Source organism: Mesoplodon bidens (genome assembly GCF_964165515.1).
Source record: "Mesoplodon bidens genome assembly, chromosome: 13".
In the NCBI taxonomy this organism is placed as follows: domain Eukaryota; kingdom Metazoa; phylum Chordata; class Mammalia; order Artiodactyla; family Ziphiidae; genus Mesoplodon; species Mesoplodon bidens.
In genome coordinates, this window is record NC_138169.1 from 65,580,365 (window position 1) to 65,602,632 (window position 22,268).

Here is a 22,268-nt window from a genome sequence, read left to right on the forward strand (position 1 = left end):
CTAGAGTCAGGGGGACGCGGCAAAAGAATAAAAGAGATCTCAAGCATGTGAGCCATCCGATGTGCCATTAGGCTCTGAGATGCAGGGGCCCAAGTACAAGGACCAGAGAGAAGCTACTGGAGCTAAGTGCAGCTCCTAGCTGAGTATCAACAAGGAAATGGGAACCTCAGTTCTACCACCATAAGGAACCAGTTTTGCCAACAACCTGGAATCTAGAAGATTCTCCCAGAGCCTCCTTCTCAGGAGAAGGCTGTTGGTGAGGCCAGCAGACCAACAACTTGACTTAGGCCTTGTGAAATCTGGAGCAGAGTTACCAGCTGAGCCAAGCCAGACTTCTGACCTACAGAACTGTGAGATAATACATTTGTGTTGTCTTCGGGAGTTAAGCTTGTGGTGATTTGTTACAGCAGATAAAGGAAACTCACACAGACTTCCTGTAGTAGAGCCTCCTTGTCAGCCCTGAAGGTCTGCTTTGGACTTTTACCTGGAGAAAAATAAAATTCTTTCTTCTTTAAACTACTAGGATTGTCAGTTTTTCAGTTACTCACAGTTGAACCTAAATTTGACTGATATACTTGACGAAATCCTTTCAACCTAGCACAGCATCATTATCAACTGCTATAAAGTGGAAGAGGCTAAAGTGAAATACTATTTCAAGCTGTGAACACTTTATATAGGCAATGACAATAGTTAGACAGTCCTCAATGAGGTTTATTTTCACTTTTTTATTTGTAACAGATATATCATTACTTCAAACTTCATAATACTTAGTATATGATCCAATTTTAAGAAAGTCTAAACAAAATGGCATAAGATTACATCACTATCAATGTCTAGACCAGTCAGGATTAGTAACTACTTATGGATACAGTATACATGAGCAAAATAGATACAGATAGTTTGGTAGGAAAGAAAAACACAATTTCAAGTAAGTACTATATATCGCTGTGAAAGAAAAAAATATATCTATGGCTTGAAAAAATACCTAAATCTTTTAATTATCACAAAATACTCCATTTCATAACTGTAATATAAAAAACACATACTACTATAAAATCTTCACACTATTTTTCTTCATAAGGAAGCAAAGACTTCTGCAAACAAAATCTGTTTAAGATAATTCAATCTTAACATGAAACATTTGATTCTAGACATGAGGAAAACAGAATCTGTGTAAAAGACTTGAAAATTTAGTTAAACAATTTTTTGGTTGTGGAATGCTTTCTTCACATTTCAGGTGTCACTTTTAGATAATCTAAAAATTAAAACCTTCTTTTAAAACCTATCAGAAAGGACTTCCAGTTTCTCCTTTCTATGAGGGTGGTCTGTGAAATATCCATTAGTACATAAATGAAAAAAATATTTATCAACAGCCATTCTCAGTCATGTTATTTGTATTTCAAAACTACTTCAATGTGATCAAGTATATCCCGCTTCAAGAGAACCAATATGTGGAAAGAAGAAACTGCTTTATAAACGGTGCGACTCAGGAAGGAAAACAGGCAGGGATGAATTCTAGAAGCTAATTAACAATAAATAAGAAAGAACATAAAAACTTAAAAATAGTAATCTAAGGAGATGGGAAAATGTGAACTGACTGCCCCAAAAGGCAACTACGTAGCCTCTGAGGTGGTGGGAGAACACAGCACATAACCAAGCAGAGTCAGGTTTGTCCAACCAGGTCTTCTCTTTGCTCACATCATCTAGCAAGGTGAATGAGGAATCCGGGATCACCCACTTTCAACGTGCTCTCCCCAGAAAGACGCTGAACCACTCTCCCTGATACGTAATGAGGCGTAAGACACACCTGAGATTTGGGAGCACAACTTAGATTCACCTCTTTGAAGTGAAGAACTCCTCTGCAGCTGCTCATTCTGGGTATCTTCATGCAAATTATCCATAAGGGCCTCCTGCTTGTGACCCCAGGGATCACTATAGGGGAGAGTACCTAAAGGACCAGCTACAAACAAATGTCTGTGAAGAGTTTTGAGGGTCATTAATAATGAACAGTAATAGTCACTCAGAACCAAGTCTGCCATTTTATCCCCATATTTGGAGAGAAGAGGCTAGCTAACACTTAAATGTGCTAAACATTGTTCTAAAAGGTTTTCATATTTTTACTGATTTAATCCTCACAACAATGGTATAAAATAGGAATTATTTTAATCCACATTTTACAGATATACCCACAGCAAGGTTAGGTAACCTGTCCAGGATCACACAGCTAGCAAGTGGCAGCTCCAGTGTGACTGCTAACCACTACCATGCATTGTCCCTCAGGCACACGCAAGGATTTTCTTTCCAGAGCTGTATGTGTATGTATATGCATGTGTGCCAACACCTTAAATATCCAATACGTGACATTATTAATTTTACTGGATAAACTCAATGATATTTTGAAGCTATCATGCTACGGAACTATATCCTCGCAACATAGTGGACACACACACACACACACACAATGTGGCTACTAAGTGATACACTGGAGAAAGGTATGTCCTGGGTGGGACGGTACAAGAACGGCACACAATTTAAAACTTATAAATTGTTTATTTCTGGAATTTTCCATTTAATATTTTCGGCCCATAGTTGACCACAGGTAACTGAAACCGAGGAAAGCAAGGAAACCAAGACTTGCTTTTTCACATAATATATCTTGGAAAGCCTCCTATCAGTACCCTTACTGGTTTTTTTTTGTTTTTTTTTAAAAAGCTACATGCTGTCCACTGTATCAGTGTACCATATTTACTGAAATAAGTCTCTACGGATGGATACTTGAGCTGTTTCTAACCTTTTCGTATTATTTAAAAATACTGCCAAAATAAATTTGTACATTGTCATTTTGCACAAATGCAGGAATGACTGTTATGTCACAGGGTAATATATTTAGAATTTGTTCACATATTGCCACATTGTTCTTCATAGGAGTTCGTACGAATTTACACTCCAGTGTCTGTTTCCACGTAACCATGCAAACAGATTTTTCTAATCTGATGGGTGGAAAGTGGCAATCTCAGTGAAGTTTTAAATTGCATTTTTCTTATTAGAGTGAAATTAAGCATTTTAAAGTTTAGTTAAGGACTCTGATACCCTTATCAGAGTTAAAAACTCTGGTAAGTTTTTAAACTTTGTGAATACATCATCTTTAGGCAAATTGGTTACTACCTTCAGAGCACCTACAGGTAGCTATGGGCCTGGCTTGAATTCAATTAGGTATTATTTTTTCACTTTCCAGAAAATGTCAAGAAAGTGAATGGCAAGGATTAGACTATGAGGACAATAACCACGTCTTAGTTCCCCTAAGCCTAGCACAGGGCCTGGTGCACCTTAGATGAACAATAAAATGTTTGCTAAAAAAAAACTGGCACCGAAAGATGTTTTCTTTGGAAGTTGATAGCGCAACAGCACCACCAAGGGGAGCTTTAGCTAAAGCATCCCCCCAATCAGATGTCCTTCAGCCAGGTCTCAAAGCCACAGCAAACACATAATCGGCTGGAGACAGTGCAACCGCTGTACAAATTCCACCTCCAAACAATCTCTAAGCTCCGCCCTCCAAATTTAATGCTGCCACTCAACCTCCCTTATATAGGACTTCTGCAGCTGCCATCATTGGAGTGCCCCTCGGGCCAGTCACGCTGCCACAGGGTAACAGAGCCCTACATTTTCTCAGCCCAAAGCCAAGCGCTGGCTGTCGACAGCCGCTCAGTAACCAGCAAGTGCAGCCCCACGAGCATTTACAGGACAGGAATTTCGCCCACTTGGTATAAGTAAAGACACCATCACGCAAAGTGGGCATTTCCTCTGAACAAAAGAAACCAAATACAGGCAAAAGTCAGGGGAGAGAACTCTTAGCATTTGAACAGATTCAGCTTAATTTTCTCTTTTGAATAGAAATCTAGATATTTACCTTAAGCCTAGAATTTGAGAATGAAAATACTTGCTCATGGGCTTCCCTGGTGGCACAGTGGTTGAGAGTCCGCCTGCCGATGCAGGGGACACGGGTTCATGCCCCAGTCCGGGAAGATCCCACATGCCACGGAGAGGCTGGGCCTGTGAGCCATGGCTACTGAGCCTGCGCGTCCGGAACCTGTGCTCCGCAACGGGAGAGGCCACAACAGTGAGAGGCCAGCATACCGCAAAAAAAAAAAAAAAAAAGTTGTTCATTTCTTCAGCTACACTGCGTAATAATTTATGACAGTCTTGTGGCAGCTAGTATCCAAAGACAGCCACAAATGAACCAAGCCTCCCAGAGTTTATGTCATTTGTGGTCCCCTCCTCTCCAATCTGTGTTGGTCCGGTGACCCGCTTTGGACCAATAAAATGTGGTGAAAGCGAGGTTCGGAGACAGCTGAGCTAGGTCATAAGAAACCTTAGTTTCTGTCACTCTTGGGAGCATCCCTCTTGGGAACCAGTGAGAAGACCAAACTTTGTGGACAGGTCACATGGGAAAAATGAGGTGCTCCAGTCACTGTCTAAACAGACCCCCCCAGCTGACAACTGGCACCACCTGCCAGCCAGGAGACTGGGTCACACTGGATATCCAGCCCAGCTGCTGTCTGACTGCAAGCATGTGAGAAACTTGGAGTGAGTATCACTCGGCTAAGCAATCAATCCACAGCACTGGGAGAGAGAATTATATACATTGTTGTTTAAACCACTTAGTTTTGGGGTGGTTTGTTACATAGCAATAAACAACCAAAACAAATTTATTTTATAGTCACACCCTGGCAAGACGAGCAATAAACTTAAAAGACAATTTAGTACAGTAACATCTCCATCTTATCACTTTTGGGAGGGGCGGGCCACGCTGCATGGCTTAGTTCCCCAACCAGAGATTGAACCAGGGCCCTTGGCAGTGAAAGCACCGAATCCTAACCATTGGACCACCAGGGAACTCCCTCCATCTTACGACTTTTAGAGATAGGAACCATGTCCTCTTACAGGGAATAAACATGATTTATATATTCTGTATATCCCCTTTCTCTTCCAACCTCTGATAACTGAGTTCTCAATAGATATTTATTAAATGGAAGCATGAATAATACAAACATAGCTAACTTTTTTTTTTTTGCTGTACACGGGCCTCTCACTGTTGTGGCCTCTCCCGTTGCGGAGCACAGGCTCCAGACGCGCAGGCCCAGCGGCCATGGCTCAAGGGCCCAGCCGCTCCGCGGCATGTGGGATCCTCCCGGATCGGGGCACGAACCCGCGTCCCCTGCATCGGCAGGCAGACTCTCAACCGCTGCGCCATCAGGGAAGCCCAACACAGCTAACTACTGATTATACTGATGGAAGGAAGTAAGGGTATAATTAATTCAGAAATAGATATTTAAAAGTATGTACAGTGACCTCTGAGATACAGGCACGCTCACATTCACTATCTCTACCCCTTCCTCTGAAAGGGCATTAGAACAGTGGTTCTTAAACTTATGTCAGGGCCCCTTTAGACTCTTAAAAAATTACTGAGGACCCCAAAGAACTTTTTTGTATGTGGAATATACCTACAAACATTAACTATAGTAGAAATGAAACTGAAAAAAATTAAAAAGACTTATTAATTCACTTAAATATAATAATGAACACATTACACATTAACATAAATATTTAATGAGAGACAACTCTTTTCCAAACTAAAAGAAAATGTGATGAAGAGAAGCATTATTTTCTATTTCTGCAGATCTTTTTACTGTCTGGCTTAACAGAAAACAGATGCTCATTCCTGCTTCTGAAGTCAGTCTCATGCTATATGTGTTTTGGCTGAAGCATATGAAGAAAATGCAGCCTCAAAAAGATACGGACTTGGGAAAAGGAGCAGTCTTTTAATGCCCTTTACAGAAAATTGCAGATACTCTTCTTTGATACTACAATAAAACAAGAGGTAGTTTCTTAAAGATAGGTAAAAAGGTAGAATCAGACACCATAACAAAAAGCTTTTTGAGTCTGTTGCATTAAGATTCATCATTAGTCTATTTTGTATACTTTTAATGAATCTTTTCACTCATGCATAATTTGTAACTTCATGCACTGGTCATTTGAAATATACCACTTCATTATTTTTTTGAGTGGTGTAATCTTTTTACATGGTAAGTTTATATACACAAGCATTCAAGGAAAAGTTGTTAATTTCATGGCTCTTGTGCCAGTCACAAGAAACAGACTGCATTAATCATGCTGCACAAAAAGACAATAATAAGCAAAGGTTGAAACATTAAACTTTTAGAGATGAGTCATAATTGTAATGCTATTTGTCTTCAAACTTCTTCACAAAATGAAATAACTTTCTTTCCATAGTCTCAATTATATTAGCGTCTTTCGAAGATGTTGGAATTAAGGCAAAGAGGTTAAAAGGAGTCAATTCAGACCAAGAGTGGAAGTCAACTTTTTGAGAATCAAAATTCTCTTATGAAAATACCACTTCATTGAGTTATAAGATCTTCCAAATGTCAACACATTGCATCATACAGTATCCAAAAAATCCCACATTTATTAATATAATCATCAGTGTCATCACAAAAGTCTTTAATTATTGGGAAGCTGTCAAACTCATGGTGCCAAAACAAGTTTTTTAAAATTCTAATTTTTGCTTGTAAGTTCCAATTTTATCATTGGCAACCAACACCAGCAGCTGTCTTCTTGAAGTGACAGGCTCACTTTATTAATTTTCAAGAAAACGTCTGCATAGTCTAAATAACCACAGACTGTCACTCGTTCTTTCATGGAAAAATTGTATCCTATCAAAAAAAGGGCTAGTTTAGCTCACAACTCAATCACACACATAATCGCTGTAGTTTAGTATGCAGTGGAACTGTTTTCATGTGAACTTCATTTCATCACATAGAATATTACAAAGACATGGATTCAAGGATCAAGATTTATTACAACTAATCATTTTTACTGTTTCATCAAGGACATTAAGCAAAAGTGGCTTTTTTTTCCCCACTGCAAGCATGTGATTGTGGAAAATACAGTGATTCCCAGTATAGTTTGGTGCCACTGCCTTGATTTATGCTTAAGGCACCAGCAGTTTTACTCCAATGTAGCTTTCACAACCCTGGTGCAAATGTCAGCACAGTGGAAACGGCTTATGACGTCCTATTATAAAAAATGGTTTAGATCCCATGGAACCGCTGTGGTCTGTGAAGTACACTTTGAGAACCTCTGCACAGGTGTGATTCAAGAAAAAAGACTGTAGTAACTCTGTACAGTAGACATTTCACTCATTCATAACTGAGAACTTGAGTTTAAAGTGGCTGACATCTGTTTTTCCTTTTCAGTATTTATCAATGTCAGGTCTGCCATAAAGAGAAGAAAGAACACTTCTAGGCTAGGGTTACTCAAGGATTCCAATTTCAGCTCCATCACACTATGAGCTGTCTGGTCCTGAATCAGTTTCCCAGCCTCTCTGAGCCTCAGTTTCCTCATCTATAAAGTAGGAATTATGTACCACATACAGGGCTATAGGCACACTTGGACAGTCTCCAAATAACAATGGCAAGCACTGTGTGTGACACAGAGTAAGTCCTAAACTGAACAGGATTCTAAATGACTAAGAACCAGAAATATGGCTAATGTCCATATTTGAATGACAGTGGTAACACTGATTTTATTTTTCTCTCTACCACTTGTGGAGGGACCAAATCATAACAGATTGTCATAAAAACTCATCCTTTAACATAATGCAATTTTGATAGATGAAATGTCAGAAATTACTTCAAAATAAGGAGGAAAAGGTAGAGGTATAAACAAAATAATGCTGGTCATGAATTGATATATTTGTTGAAGCTCAGTGATGGGAACCTACAGGTTCATTATAGTATGCTCTTTAAATACGTTTTGAAATTTCCAAATTAAAAAGGAAAACATTGGTCACTTATTTGAAAAGTCTTTAAATGATACTTAAGTTTGTCCACTGACTCTAGCTAATTTGATAATTTACAGATTCACAGGTTCAACAAGTCACTTTCTACGCTAGTAGTTTTCCCACAACAACACACACCACACGCTTTCCTTGCCCCTTCCCATCCCATTCCACCTGGGAAGTGCTGATGTAATCTGCATCTTTAGTCAAACCAAATTTTAAAGTCACATGAGTATTCCAATAACGTGACAACTGTAACACAAGCTGAAAAGTTTTCTGAATAGGGAAGTAAAGTTGCTCTAAGGTCAGCTTGCCAGATGGCTTCTGCAGTAGTCGTTTTTATTTTAATACATATTTAAAAAAAATTTATCACCTTCCTATAGGAATCGAGTTAGATGAAGTTAAGTTTTGTGAGTTTTTCTGTAGGTAGCTAAATGGGAGCTATATTTATATAAATGAAATCTTACCTAGGGTTTCTAAAGGAAGTTTAGGGAGAGCAAGACAGGTGGAGAAAAGAACTGTCTCCCTTATCACCAATATAAAAGAGGGTAGACTACTCACCACTTCAGATAACACAAGCATCACCTTACCAGTGAAGGGCGCAGTGGTGTTCAGGTTAGCTGTCTGCTCTCTCCCTTGTCGCCCTGTCGTCAGCGTGCTACTCACGCTGCCCGATGACTGTTAACCCACTGCCTCGGCCAGATGAGAAGCTCTTTGAAAGCAGAGCACAAATATATGATGCGAACCTCCAATGACCAGCAATGTCTAACACAAGCAGACGTACAAAATATTTGATAAACGATTAAATGACCCCAAAATACCGACCCTTGTTTTAAAAAATCACAATCGTGTTACAAAACACTCCATGAAGAAAACATTATTAGAACCCAGTTACTCTAGTTTCTCCGAGGGTATATGTAGAATCCCAGTGATTTATTTAAGACTGAATGATTCTAAATGGGAAATGTGTAATGATATGAAGGTCTTTGATTACCTTATGTACAAAGGTACCATGACTATGTTTATAGCAGTAAATAATGACAGGGTTGTGTATACTTCTGAATTGCCAGGACTAATGGGGTCATGAAAATTCATCAAGTAAATAATATACAAATGTTCCTGGGCTTCAGGATGATCTTCATGTTTGACTAATGAAGGTAAGAAAACAGGCACATTTTAGATGGAAAGACATCACTGGGTTCCTATAGTAGTTTTTCTTAACTTATGTGTTTCAACCCCAAAAAGCCCTTCAGATCTTTTTCAACCAGAGTTCCTAAGAAGGTGTAAATCTGGTAATCGATCAAATTCTCTGCTACATGTTTAGGGAGGTGTGGTCTATGTGCCACCCTTGGAAGAACTGAAAAAACTGTCACTCTTGTCATTCTCCACAGGGCTTGACTCCCGCACAGAATCCCAAATGAGAAAAGCTGCTACAGTATCACAAGGTATGTGAGACTCCACAGTTCACTCTGGAATCTTCTCAGTTACTAAAAGATAGTCAACAGTTTTTAAAAATATGTCAACAAGGGGATCACACGCTTAGAAAGGTCAGAAGCAACTCACCCAGGGCAGGATGCGATATTAAAATCCTTGTACACAAATTATTTGCATGCTTTTAGTTTAAAACCTCATTTACAAGAAGCATTTGACAATGGAAGGAGGTATTGTGGATGGAGGACAGATGAAGGCTTAAACCCCAGCACTGTCACTGTCCAGCAAGGTGACCTTAAAGAAATTACTTCTTTGAAATCTAGTTTCTTCACTATAAAATGGAAATAATAATACCCACATCATCAGATAACACAAGTAACATGTTGTATAGGGCCTAGTATGTAGCATATGGCAGATACCAGCCATACAAAAAAACAAAAATAACAAAGGCGGTCTATATGGCATGCTGTTTCCTCTTCATCTAGAGCTATAGATTTTAACTATTTTTCTTTTAATCCAGTTAGAGTGCCAGAATTTCATCATTCGTCCCAATACCGACTGAGCCACCACAAGCAAGACGTGGTGCTGTCTGTCCTCTAACAAGCAAGATTTTTTTCCTCTGATAATTCCTAGGTGATTGCTATTGAAAAGACTCTATTCTAAGTGCTTTACGTATAATAGCCCATTTATTCCTCACGGCAGTCCTAAGAGGATATTCCCATTTTGTAAATGAGGAAATCGAGGCCCATTAAATGAATAAACGAATGTTAAATGCTCAGAATACTCATCAGTATTGCTGACAGGGAGTATTTACCTACCTTTGCGGCAGCTACCTTTTCCCAACTATCCTCCTACCTAAAGACGCATCCTGCCTTCCCTGCGGGTCCCCGTCTCAGGTACATCCGATTCTGCATGTGTTTATATGGGACACGTGAGTCATTTAAAATCTCTTTATCCTTCTGTTTACTCTCATTTCTCCTGTTAGCACATTGCTTGTTTCTTTGTCTTGGAAAGGTGCTTTTTACAAAGTCCGTGAAGCATGTGCAATTCATCAAGAAAGAAAATGCTTTATTAAGTCATTTTATTTCTCTTACCTGGCTTAGCATTTTAAACGTATCAGGTATCACAACTATGTAAAAGAGAAAGGGAGAGAGAGAGAGAGAAGATGTGTACGTGAACACACACCTTTTTTCTCTTTTGTTCTGGGAAGAATATTAGGCAAGGAGCTGGGAGGCTTGATTTCTACGTCTGCTTCTGCAATAGTGTTCACTTAGACAAGTCACATAATAAATCTAGGTGTCAATATTTCCATATGTAAAATGTGCAAACTTCTCTTGGATGTTCTTTAAAGGCCCTTCCAAACCTAAAATTTTATGATTTGTGTTTAATACAAAAATATTGGGGTTATGTCAAAGCCACTCAGAAACAAGGCTTTAAGGATTGCATTAATGACATTGACACCTAAGCAGGAGACTCATTATGACACGTAGACAAAGCAGAGGCTAGTGAGGCCAGTCAGTCCTTTACTACTTCTTCTAAGATACATAAATCCCATGCATTAGCTGGAACAGCATCAACTAGCTACCTTAATGACTTGGTGACAGGTTTTTCCAATTGGCAACAGAAAGGCCTACCTAGGTACTAAGACTATAGGGAGAGTTCCCCATGGGTCTCTGGTGTTTCTGTACATCTTGAAAGCAGAGGCATTAGCAGCCTTGTGCTCTGGATTCTCTTTTCATGAATTCTGTAGAGTGAACAGATGTGCAAAGTAGAGATAGTGACTCCCTCTAAAGCAGAGGGCAGTTTGCTGCTACCAAATATATGAAAGGTATCTCCATCCAAAGCAAAGTTTGGGCAGGTTTGCTTGAAGCCTATTATAAAAGATGGGGTTTCCTAAGCTCAGGGTTCTCTCCACTAATGCAAGCCACTGCAATGTGCAGATGTCATCTGACCCTGGTCACAGTGCCCGGTGGGCATGGGGAACCACACAAGAAAATGATGATACTCTGGCTCACACTACTGTGAGCAATAAACTGTCCTTTGTCTCTGACCCAGCAATCTTGAGTCTCTAAGAGGATCCTCAAAACTTTGGCAGGCTAATCTGTTAGCTTGAGAGTAGGGTAAAAGTCTCAGATTCTTCACAGTAGTAGACCGAAATGGGGGCTTAATAATTCATGGCTAAGAGGACAAGGTATGAACCCTCCCATTACCTCTATAATATGAATGTAACACTTTATAAAGCTCTATGCCAATTATTTTAATGTTTACCTTCCCATGTGACAATTTTGTCCACAAAGGTCTTAACTTATAAGAAATCAAAATTCAGATAAATGTATGAGATGCTTCTTTAAAAATTGACATTTTGAATGTGCCAGCAGTCTAAACTGAAACTAAACTTCAAATTATTAACATTTCACATGTCCCATCAAGTCTACCAAGACCCTTTGTTGTATAATAATAATCTCTGGTTAGAAATTTTCTATTGAACACTTACGAATTTTCAACTGGGAGCTGTCTAAATGCTCTCAATATAACTTCTAAAGAAAGGGCTAAGCTGAAAAGCAAACCACGTCACAGGTTTTCCTGAAAAATGTAGCTACCTTCAAAGTATCACTGGCTGTAGGAAGTGCAGGAAGCCAGATTTTTGTTTTTTTGTGTTTTTTTTAGGAAGCGGATTTTTAAGGCAAAACATTCCTCCTTCCTTTCTTGGCTACTGCTTTGTCAAGAGCAAACAAGGATCAGCAAAGACCAAAAGCAATGGAGAAACTGGAACTACTTTATGGCCCAGGCACTGGGCAAGAAAAGTTAACTCTGTCTTTTAAAAAATAAATCACATAAGTTTAAAAGAAATACTTAAACTGCAAAATCATTGCTTAGACCTCCAACCAATCCAAAATAAAACACTATCATTAAAAACTCCCCATCTAAAAAACAAAACAAAAACTCCCCATTTATATTCAATGAGCTGTTCATTGAGGGAAATATTTGGGAAATACAGGCAATTCGATGATCCTTTGGGCTAGGAATCGGAATCTAGGAATATTCTGACTCTCTGCCCAATTCCTTGCCCAATTTCTAGAGAGCAAGAAAGTTTCTGTAAGGATGTTATCTAGATTTATTTTTAGATTAAAATTACTTCTAAATGTTATAATACAGCTACAAAAGACGTTATAAGCCATTATTAACTCTCACAACACTACAATGAAGTAGGTATCACACATCATCTTAGAGATGGAAAACAGAAGTTAAACAACTTAACAAGATTTTAGAAACAAAACTGAGCTACTTGTTATAACTCCTATTTTTTTTTTTGCCGTACGTGGGCTTCTAACTGTTGCGGCCTCTCCCATTGCGGAGCACAGGCTCTGGACGCGCAGGCTCAGCGGCCATGGCTCATGGGCCCAGCCGCTCCGCGGCATGTGGGATCTTCCCGGACCGGGGCACGAACCCGTGTTCCCTGCATCGGCAGGCGGACTCTCAACCACTGCGCCACCAGGGAAGCCCATAACTCTTAATATCACATAACTCCTTCCCTAAAGAAACAAATTCCTAGTGTTAAAATATGAACAGACCAATCACAAGCACTGATATTGAAACTGTGATTAAAAATCTTCCAACCGAATCCAAACCGAATCCAAAAATGGGCAGAAGAATTAAACAGACGTTTCTCCAAAGAAGATATACAGATTGCCAACAAACACATGAAAGAATGCTCAACATCATTAATCATTAGAGAAATGCAAATCAAAACTACAATGCGATATCATCTCACACTGGTCAGAGTGGCCATCATCAAAAAATCTACAAACAATAAATGCTGGAGAGGGTGTGGAGAAAAGGGAACCCTCTTGCACTGTTGGTGGGAATGTAAACTGATACAGCCACTATGGAGAACAGTATGGAGGTTCCTTAAAAAACTAAAAATAGAACTACCATATGACCCAGCAATCCCACTACTGGGCATACACCCTGAGGAAATCATAATTCAAAAAGAGTCATGTACCACAATGTTCACTGCAGCTCTATTTATAATAGCCAGGAGATGGAAGCAACCTAAGTGTCCATCGACAGAAGAATGGATAAAGAAGATGTGGCACATATATACAATGGAATATTAGCCATAAAAAGGAACGAAATTAAGTTATTTGTAGTGAGGTGGATGGACCTACAGTTTTGTCATACAGAGTGAAGTAAGTCAGAAAGAGAAAAACAAATGCTGTAGGCTAACACATATATATGGAATCTAAAAAAAAAACAAAAAAAAATACTTAGGGGCAAGACGGGAATAAAGACACAGACCTACTAGAGAATGGACTTGAGGAAATGGGGAGGGGGAAGGGTAAGCTGGGACGAAGTGAGAGAGTGGCATGGACATATATACACTACCAAACGTAAGGTAGATAGCTAGTGGGAAGCAGCCGCAGAGCACAGGGAGATCAGCTCGGTGCTTTGTGACCAGCTAGAAGGGTGGGATAGGGAGGGTGCGTGGGAGGGAGGGAGACGCAAGAGGGAAGAGATATGGGGATATATGTATAACTGATTCACTTTGTTATAAAGCAGAAACTAACACACCATTGTAAAGCAATTATACTCCAATAAAAACGTTAAAAAAAAAGAAGAAACAATTTCCTAACTACAATGAAATCAGAAAATGATACGAGGTTGAAACTGAATTAAGTGTTAAAAAATAAAACCAACATGACTATAACACTTAATTTCTAGATACAATGAATGGCATTTGTCTGAAATTAAAATATAAACAAATATGAAACTAAAGAGGACTTTGGCAGTGGTATGCTTACAGCAAAAGCTCAGTAAGTACTTACTGAATTAAAAATAAAATCTAACATCAGGGGATTCCCTGGTGGCGCAGTGATTAAGAATCCGCCTGCCAACGTAGGGGACATGGGTTCGAGCCCTGGTCCGGGAAGATCCCACATGCCACGGAACAACTAAGCCCGTTAGCCACAACTACTCCCTGTGCTCTAGAGCCCGCAAGCCACAACTACTGAAGTCCGCGCGCCTAGAGCTCCGCAACAAGAGAAGCCACTGCAATGAGAAGCCCGTGCACCACAAGGAAGAGTAGCCCCCGCTCGCTGCAACCAGAGAAAAGCCCGCGCGCAGCAACGAAGACCCAACGCAGCCAGAAATAAATAAATTTATTCAATAAATAAATAAGTAAATTCTGGCAAAAAGTTTTAAAAAATGTAACATCAAGGATTAGATGTAAGAAAAATATTAAATTTCAGGCTGAAATATATACAGTTCTTGTCCTTTTTTCCATGTTTATTTTCCAGAAAATACCCATACACTTTGTATTGCAATACCTGACACATCCATACCTTTCTCAACTAGCCAGTTCAAGAAAGAAAGAGAGAGAAAAGGAAGGAAGGAAGGAAGGAAGGAAGGAAGGGAGGGAGGGAGGGAGGGAGGGAGGGAGGGAGGAGGAAAGAAAGAAAGACCCAGTCTTCGCTACTATAACTTTAGGGGTTTAGCTATACTGGAAGGAAGTTGGGATGAGGGGTGGGGGGCAGCAAACTGAATAATCAACAAGGGTTTGGCTACCCTAGATTGCAGAGAACCATCTGTTTCAGAAAACCCCAGAGAGTTTGGATTGATGGTCCCATGGCAGGTGAATTACTCTCATTAATAATGTCCTGCCAGTCTTTCCATGACAGTGCAGTGGAATAGGCATGGGCTTTTAATCTGGACAAACTTGTCAGCCAAGTGTCTGCATAGCCCCTTGTCAGCTGTGCAACACCAACACCTTAAATTATATAAGCCTCCAGACTTTTACCAGTCTTAAATGTAACAAAAGAGAGAGAAGTGATGAAACACTAAAGGTGATAGGTACGAATTTATCATTAAATGGACCTTATTTTTAAAATAAGACAGGGCTTCCCTGGTGGCGCAGTGGTTGAGGGTCCGCCTGCCGATGCAGGAGACACGGGTTCGTGCCCCGGTCCGGGAGGATCCCGCATGGCGCGGAGTGGCTGGGCCCGTGAGCCATGGCCGCTGGGCCTGTGCGTCCGGAGCCTGTGCTCCGCAGCGGGAGAGGCCACAACAGTGAGAGGCTCGCGTACCACCAAAAAAAAAAATAAATAAATAAAATAAAATAAGACAGTATTCCTGAAATATCAAAACCAAGAAATAACCAATATTTCTTAAATATTGGTTATTTCTCAAACAAGAGAAATAACCAGACATGTTACTATATCTGAATATTTTACATTGTATAATATAAATGTATCCCAACAACAAACAGGCCATTTTGCTTCTTAACATTCTCTTGTATTTTTCGGTTCAACATATTATTTGGTTCAGAAAAAAAATCAACTCCTGAAGACTTCATTCAGTGGGGACAAAAGTGAGGAAGCCTGATGTGGTAAGCTAATACTAGGAGGTATTAATTAAAAGCAAATTGCCCAACTTTCTTTGACTCATGGGACATTCTGAAACATCTATATTTGTCCAAAATAGAGGAATTAACCACCCAGAGTTAAATAAGGCAAGCTGTGTTTTTGTAGTCTTCAGAAAAAGGCTGGGTGACTACAATATGTACCATTACACATGTAGAGCAGAACAAGGCACCTTACATAAACTGCCAGCCTGGGGCTAGCCAAAGACAAGATGGACAGCAGTGAACCTGGTTAAAACCTGAAGAGTATATGTTCACCACTAGTGGCTATTAACAGTTAGAAAACGTGTAAGCATAAATTATGAACTGAAGTATTTAAAAGTTCTTAAATTACAAGATTAGATTTTACCAAAAAAAACCCCACACAAATAAAGGGCTTCCCTGGTGGCGCTGTGGTTAAGAGTCCGCCTGCCGATGCACGGGACGCGGGTTCGTGCCCAGGTCCGGGAGGATCCCACATGCCGCGGAGCGGCTGGGCCCGTGGGCCGTGGTCGCTGGGCCTGCGCCTCCGGAGCCTGTGCTCCGCAACGGGAGAGGCCACAACAGTGAGAGGCCCGTGTACCGCAGCAAAAATACAAACAAAAAGCAAACAAACAAAAAAAAAACCCAAAAAACAAAAACAAAAAACAAAACCAGCACTGTAATTAAATAGCTTTAATTAAAATCTATGTTTTTTATTATTTTATTCTCAGAAAGTTTGAAAGACCATAAAGCTTTCCGTAATGTGCACTGTCATCAACTTCACTAGTTTTAAGCAGCAGCAGATATCTGCAAAATGGGATGAATCAATTTAGGTTAAGTCTCAGAATGATGGGTGCCACAACTAAGCTTCAATCCCAGATGCCCGCCCATCTTCTAAGAATCAGTGGCTAGGTATTTATTAAAATTCTCTTGTGTACCTACTAACAGCTACTCTCGTAAAGTGATGCAAAGAAATCTAAGACAAATCTTTTATCTCCAGTAATGACTACTCTGCTTGAGCAACGAGACTTAAAGCTTCAGGCAAGTGTGTCACAAGCAACTACACTGGCCAGGGCAAGACTCTGAAGTTCTCTCTCCCTGACACCTTCTCTGAGAGAATCCATATTTCTAACATGTGATATTCTTCCTTTCCCTGCCCTCTCCTCTCCGTTCCTACCCCAGAAACTAGCCCCTGGGCCAGAAACTGGCTGTGTGACTCCTGGCCCGCCATGGAGGAGCTGAGTAGAGCCAGCTGGGCAGACAAGGCGCACTCTAAGACAAGGCTCCTCAGCCCCAGCACGATGACACCTGGGGCTGGATAATTCTTTGCTGTCCTGTGTATTACAGGATATTTAGCAATATCTCTGGCCTCTACTCACTAGATGTCAGTAGCAACCTCCTCCCCAGTTGCGCCAACAGAAAAAACAAAAACAAAACAAAACAGCAAAAAAAAAAAAAAAAAAACCCAAATAAACCACCTTGACTCCTGTCCCCTGGGGGCAAAACCACCCATGGTCGAGAGCCACAGCTTTAAGGAGGTTGAATTTTAACCTGCTGGCAACAGGAAGGGATTTAATGATTTTAAGCCTAGGAAGCAATACAAAATGGATCAGATTTGCTTCTCGAATGAATGGAGCAGTGCAGGGGTCGACTGCAGAGGGGCAGGGAGGGAGGCAAAAGGACGAGGCTGACTAAAGACATAGTTTTGGATGAAGATGATGAACACGTGAACTAACGCAGCAGTAGTGGAGACAGAAACGGTATGAATGCAAGTTACAATGGTAGAGTTAGACAGAACACCAGGGCCCAGTCAGATAGAGCTTTTGAGGGGAAGGAAAAAAAATGGCACAGAATTACTTGTAAGTTTCTGACTTGGCAATTTAGATGGCTGTAGCGAGAGTCATTAACTAGGATAGGGAATTTAACAGGAATAGCACGTTTAATAATGAGTTCCGGGGACCTCCCTGGTGGCGCAGTGGTTAAGAGTCCTCCTGCCAACGCAAGGGACACGGGTTCTAGCCCTGGTCCGGGAAGATCCCACATGCCGTGGAGCAACTAAGCCCGTGCACCACAACTACTGAGCCTGCACTCTAGAGCCCGTGAGCCACAACTACTGAAGCCCGTGCGCCGAGAGCCCTAGCTCTGCAACAAGAGAAGCCATCGCAATGAGAAGCCTGTGCACCATAACAAAGAGTAGCCCCCGCTCACCGCAACTAGAGAAAGCCCGCAGGCAGCAACGAAGACCCAGAGCAGCCATAAATAAATGAATGAATGAATGAATGAATGAATGAATGAATAAATAAATAAATAAATAAATAAATAATGTATTTTAAAATAAATAAATAAAAACAAGTTCCGGGGACTTCCCTGGTGGTCCAGTGGTAAAGAATCCGCCTTCCAATGCAGGGGATGGGGGTTCGATCCCTGGTTGGGGAATTAAGATCCCACATGCCAGGGGGCAACAAAGCCTGCATGCCCCAACTACTGAGCTCGCACGCATCAACTAGAGCCCACGTGCCGCAAACTACAGGGCCCACATGTCCTGGAGCCCATGTGCCACAACTAGAGAGAGAAAACCCACATGTCACAACTAGAGAGAAGCCCAAGCGCAGCAATGAAAGATCCCGCATGCCTCAACAAAGATCCTGCGTGCCACAACTAAGACCCTACGCAGCCAAAAAGATAATAAAAAGAAAATAAATAAATATTAAAAATAAATAAATTTTTTTAAAAAATGAGTTCTGTTTTAAACATAATAGAAGTTTGAGGTAAGTGTGGGATATCCAGGTAGTGAGGTTAGCAGTTAGGTTTCAAGGGGTCAACACTTATATCGTGAACATTATGTGCCAGGCCCTTTTCAAATATTAATTCGCTTAATCTTCATCCTTTTCATTGAGATAGCAACTACTGCACCCCATTGTATAGATGGGGAAACTACTGTACAGAGAAGTTAAGTAACTTCTCCAAAATTCCATAGCTAGTCAGTTTTGAAGCTGGGATACCAAACTCAGAGTCTGTGCTCTTGTAGAGTAGGTGAAGTCACAGGCATAGATGTGAACTCACAAGGAAAATGAGCAAAGATGAGAAGAACAATCTAGGATGAAATACTGGAGAAAAGTATAAGTATCTGTTAAGCCAAAGGTGAAGGAGGAGCCAGAGGAAGGAGCCAGTGAGGGGGGTGTGGGGGGGGAGGGTAAGACAGGCAATAGGGAAAGTCTTAAGGGCAGGAAGTAAGTGATGATATATTTGTAACTCACAACAATCCCTTGCATATAATCTACTCCACATAAATGTTTTAACTGAATTAATAGCTCTATAATCCCAAATAATGATCATATCAAATATCCATGCTTACAGCATATTCAAAAAATTTCACAGGTGAGCAAAACCTATATCATGTATGCCTGTGATTTTTCTAGAATACCAAGAGTTTGTGGAAGACACAGTGTCATTTAATATGAAACAACAGCTTAGACACCATATGAAATCATTCCATACATTTATGTCCAACTAAGAAGACTTTTTTTTTGTTTTTTCTTTTGCGGTACGCGGGCCTCTCACTGCTGTGGCCTCTCCCGTTGCGGAGCACAGGCTCCGGACGCACAGGCTCAGCGGCCATGGCTCACGGGCCCTGACGCTCCGCGGCATGTGGGATCTTCCCGGACCGGGGCACAAACCCGTGTCCCCTGCACCGGCAGGCGGACTCTCAACCACTGCGCCACCAGGGAAGCCCCAGCTAAGAAGACTTTTTTTTTTTTTTTTTTTTTTGCTTTACGCGGGCCTGTCACTGTTGTGGCCTCTCCCGTTGCGGAGCACAGGCTCTGGACGCACAGGCTCAGCGGCCATGGCTCACGGGCCCAGCTGCTCCGCAGCATGTGGGATCTTCCCAGACCGGGGCACGAACCCGTGTCCCCTGCATCGGCAGGCGGACTCTCAACCACTGCGCCACCAGGGAAGCCCCAGCTAAGAAGACTTTTTTTTTTTTTTTTTTTTTTCAGTACGTGGGCCTCTCACTGTTGTGGTCTCTCCCGTTGCGGAGCACAGGCTCTGGACGCACAGGCTCAGCGGCCATGGCTCACGGGCCCAGCCGCTCCGCGGCATGTGGGATCTTCCCAGACCGGGGCACGAACCCGTGTCCCCTGCATCGGCAGGCGGACTCTCAACCACTGCGCCACCAGGGAAGCCCTAAGAAGACTTTTTAAAGCTTTATTCACATCCTACTTTCACAGCAATGAAACATGTTACTCTGTTTTGCATTTTGTTGAAGATCACATGAAATATTGGCTCCTCTAAGTTTTGCAAATGACAGCTACAAAATTGTGTAGTCTCTTCCTAAAAAAGGATTTAGAAACCGTGTATATGAAAACTAATTACTTCTCATTTGAAGGAGTTACTAGAGCATCTGGTGAATCTTGAGTTGTGCTGCTATAATAAATCTTCTGTGTATCTAAACAGTTTTTGGTTATGCATTCCTTATTATACTTTACAATTTTATACCCTAAACACAAACATTTAGTAGAAAATGAGTTTCCTCACAAACATTTAGTAGAAAATGAGTTTCCTCAAGATACAAAAATGCTGGCCCCCACTTCCAATTCAACACGAGTGTTTTCTAAGTGTTAAATAATCTTGACTTCCATGCCCAAACTCAAAGTACTTTCCCAACTTTAATGCATGTACAAATCTTTCAGAGATCTTGTTAAAATGGAAGATTCTGATTCAGCAGATCTGAAACCAGGCCAACACTCTGCATTTCTAACAAGCTCCCTCCTGCATGATGCGATGCTCTGGTCCACTGTGGCGCTTGGACCAGAAGCACTGGCACTACTGGGGGACTCTGAGAACTGCACAGCCCTCAGTGTGACAAACAACAGACCAATATCATCTGCTGAAGCTGATAACTCTAGGCATTTACATTAAAGTATTTCTTTTCAAATCCATTTACAACTCATTCACTGACATTTTCTTTTTTGTCGGTAGAAAAGGTGACACTTTCTTTTCTTTCTATTCTTTCCATTATCCTAAACTGTGGATCTAAAAGCTAAGCCCCTCCACGAGGAGGCCCCAGCTGGTTCTTTCAGGCTTCTCTCTTATAATCCCTGTACTGGTCCACAACATGCCAACTGAATGGACTGGTTATTTTCTAAATATAAACCATGCTCTCTCACCACACCCCCTCTTGTTTTGGTTTGGTTTGTTTGGTTGATGCTTTCCCCTATCAGGCCAGTCTCTAGAGCAGTCTCTCTCTACTCACCTTGCCTGATTTCTCAATGAGATGTGACCTCCCCGTTCTCTGAACCAACCACTTGCCCTCACCACAGGAATTTTTCTTTCATTCTAATATTTACTATATTCTGCTAGATATTACATATGTTGGTCTTTGCCTTATCTCGGCTATTGAATTACAAGCTATTTAAGGGTAGGAATTTTTATAACTAATTTTGATATTCCCTGCATTGCATAACACAGTTACTCACTAAATGCTAAATAAAGCTCCAATAAAATTGAAGTAAAGCATTATTCCTTAATGATGATAAGCTTGATCTAAATAGTCTCAAATCACAAATCTAAATTACATTTCTTATTTCTCCAAATACTATTGGTTTTCTACTTCAGTCATCACAGAAAATTGGGCACAATGCTTTATTTGCATTTTTTCCAACTCTGACACCTAGAAAATTTTTATTTAATCTAACTTGAATCATTTTATCAGAACTTAAATTCTGAACCAGTTCATCTGGCATTTTCATATTGAACAGTCCAAATGTTTATATATCAGCTGAGGAAAATTTTGTAATGAAATCTTCCTAAAACCATTATAAAACTCCACATACACACAAAGAAAAATAGACCACGAAGCAGCACAGATATCATTACATCTGTCATGCTGAAACAAAGCATGGTGACAAAGGTCAATTTTTAGAAACTAAAGGCTCTTCACAACACCTGGAAGAATCTGAGGTATGAGGAGACACCATGTTTACTTTCAGTCACGAAGTTAGTCCAAAGTCAGTCAACTGGACAATTTCTCAAGTACAAACAAATAAACAAACAAATCCAAAATAATGTATGATTAAAGTAAACAGTGAGTCAGAGGAAAATATCCTGTGCTAAATTCTGAGGATAAATAAACAGACTAAGAAGATAAGTTAATTCTAACTGATTGTTAAAATGAGCCCAGGTCAATAAATGTCTCTAACCAAAGGGTGGAAAGTGAGATCAGAGTTTAAAAGTGATAAGGAGTTGTGATAACCACCAATGACTGGAACATAACAACTATTATCAGAGCTGCATTGCCCCAAAAGCAAGAATTAAAAGAAAGGATCTAATGTCACTGACTACATAAAAAATGTTCTACTTGAGAGCTGCTAGGGCAATACTGAGCATCCTACCTGAAGACCAAAAAGTAACCATATTTGTTAAATCCTGCAAATGATAGTCATTCATTCATTTGTTAATCAGCTTTCCTAACCTTAAAGATTGTGCCTTTGGCAAAGAACAGGTAAGGGATGGGAGTTTCTGGTGATGTTCTGACAGGCAGAATAATGGCTCCCCCAAAATACCCACATCCTAACTTCCACGAACCTATGAATATGTTAC

The 22,268-nt window shown here is 40.6% G+C and overlaps 1 protein-coding gene across 3 annotated transcripts in view; it reads right to left on the reverse strand.

Moving 5' to 3' along the window:
* The window catches only part of DYM (dymeclin), a 384,724-nt gene that overhangs the window by 194,241 nt on the left and 168,215 nt on the right, over nt 1-22,268 (reverse strand). The window lies entirely within an intron of this gene.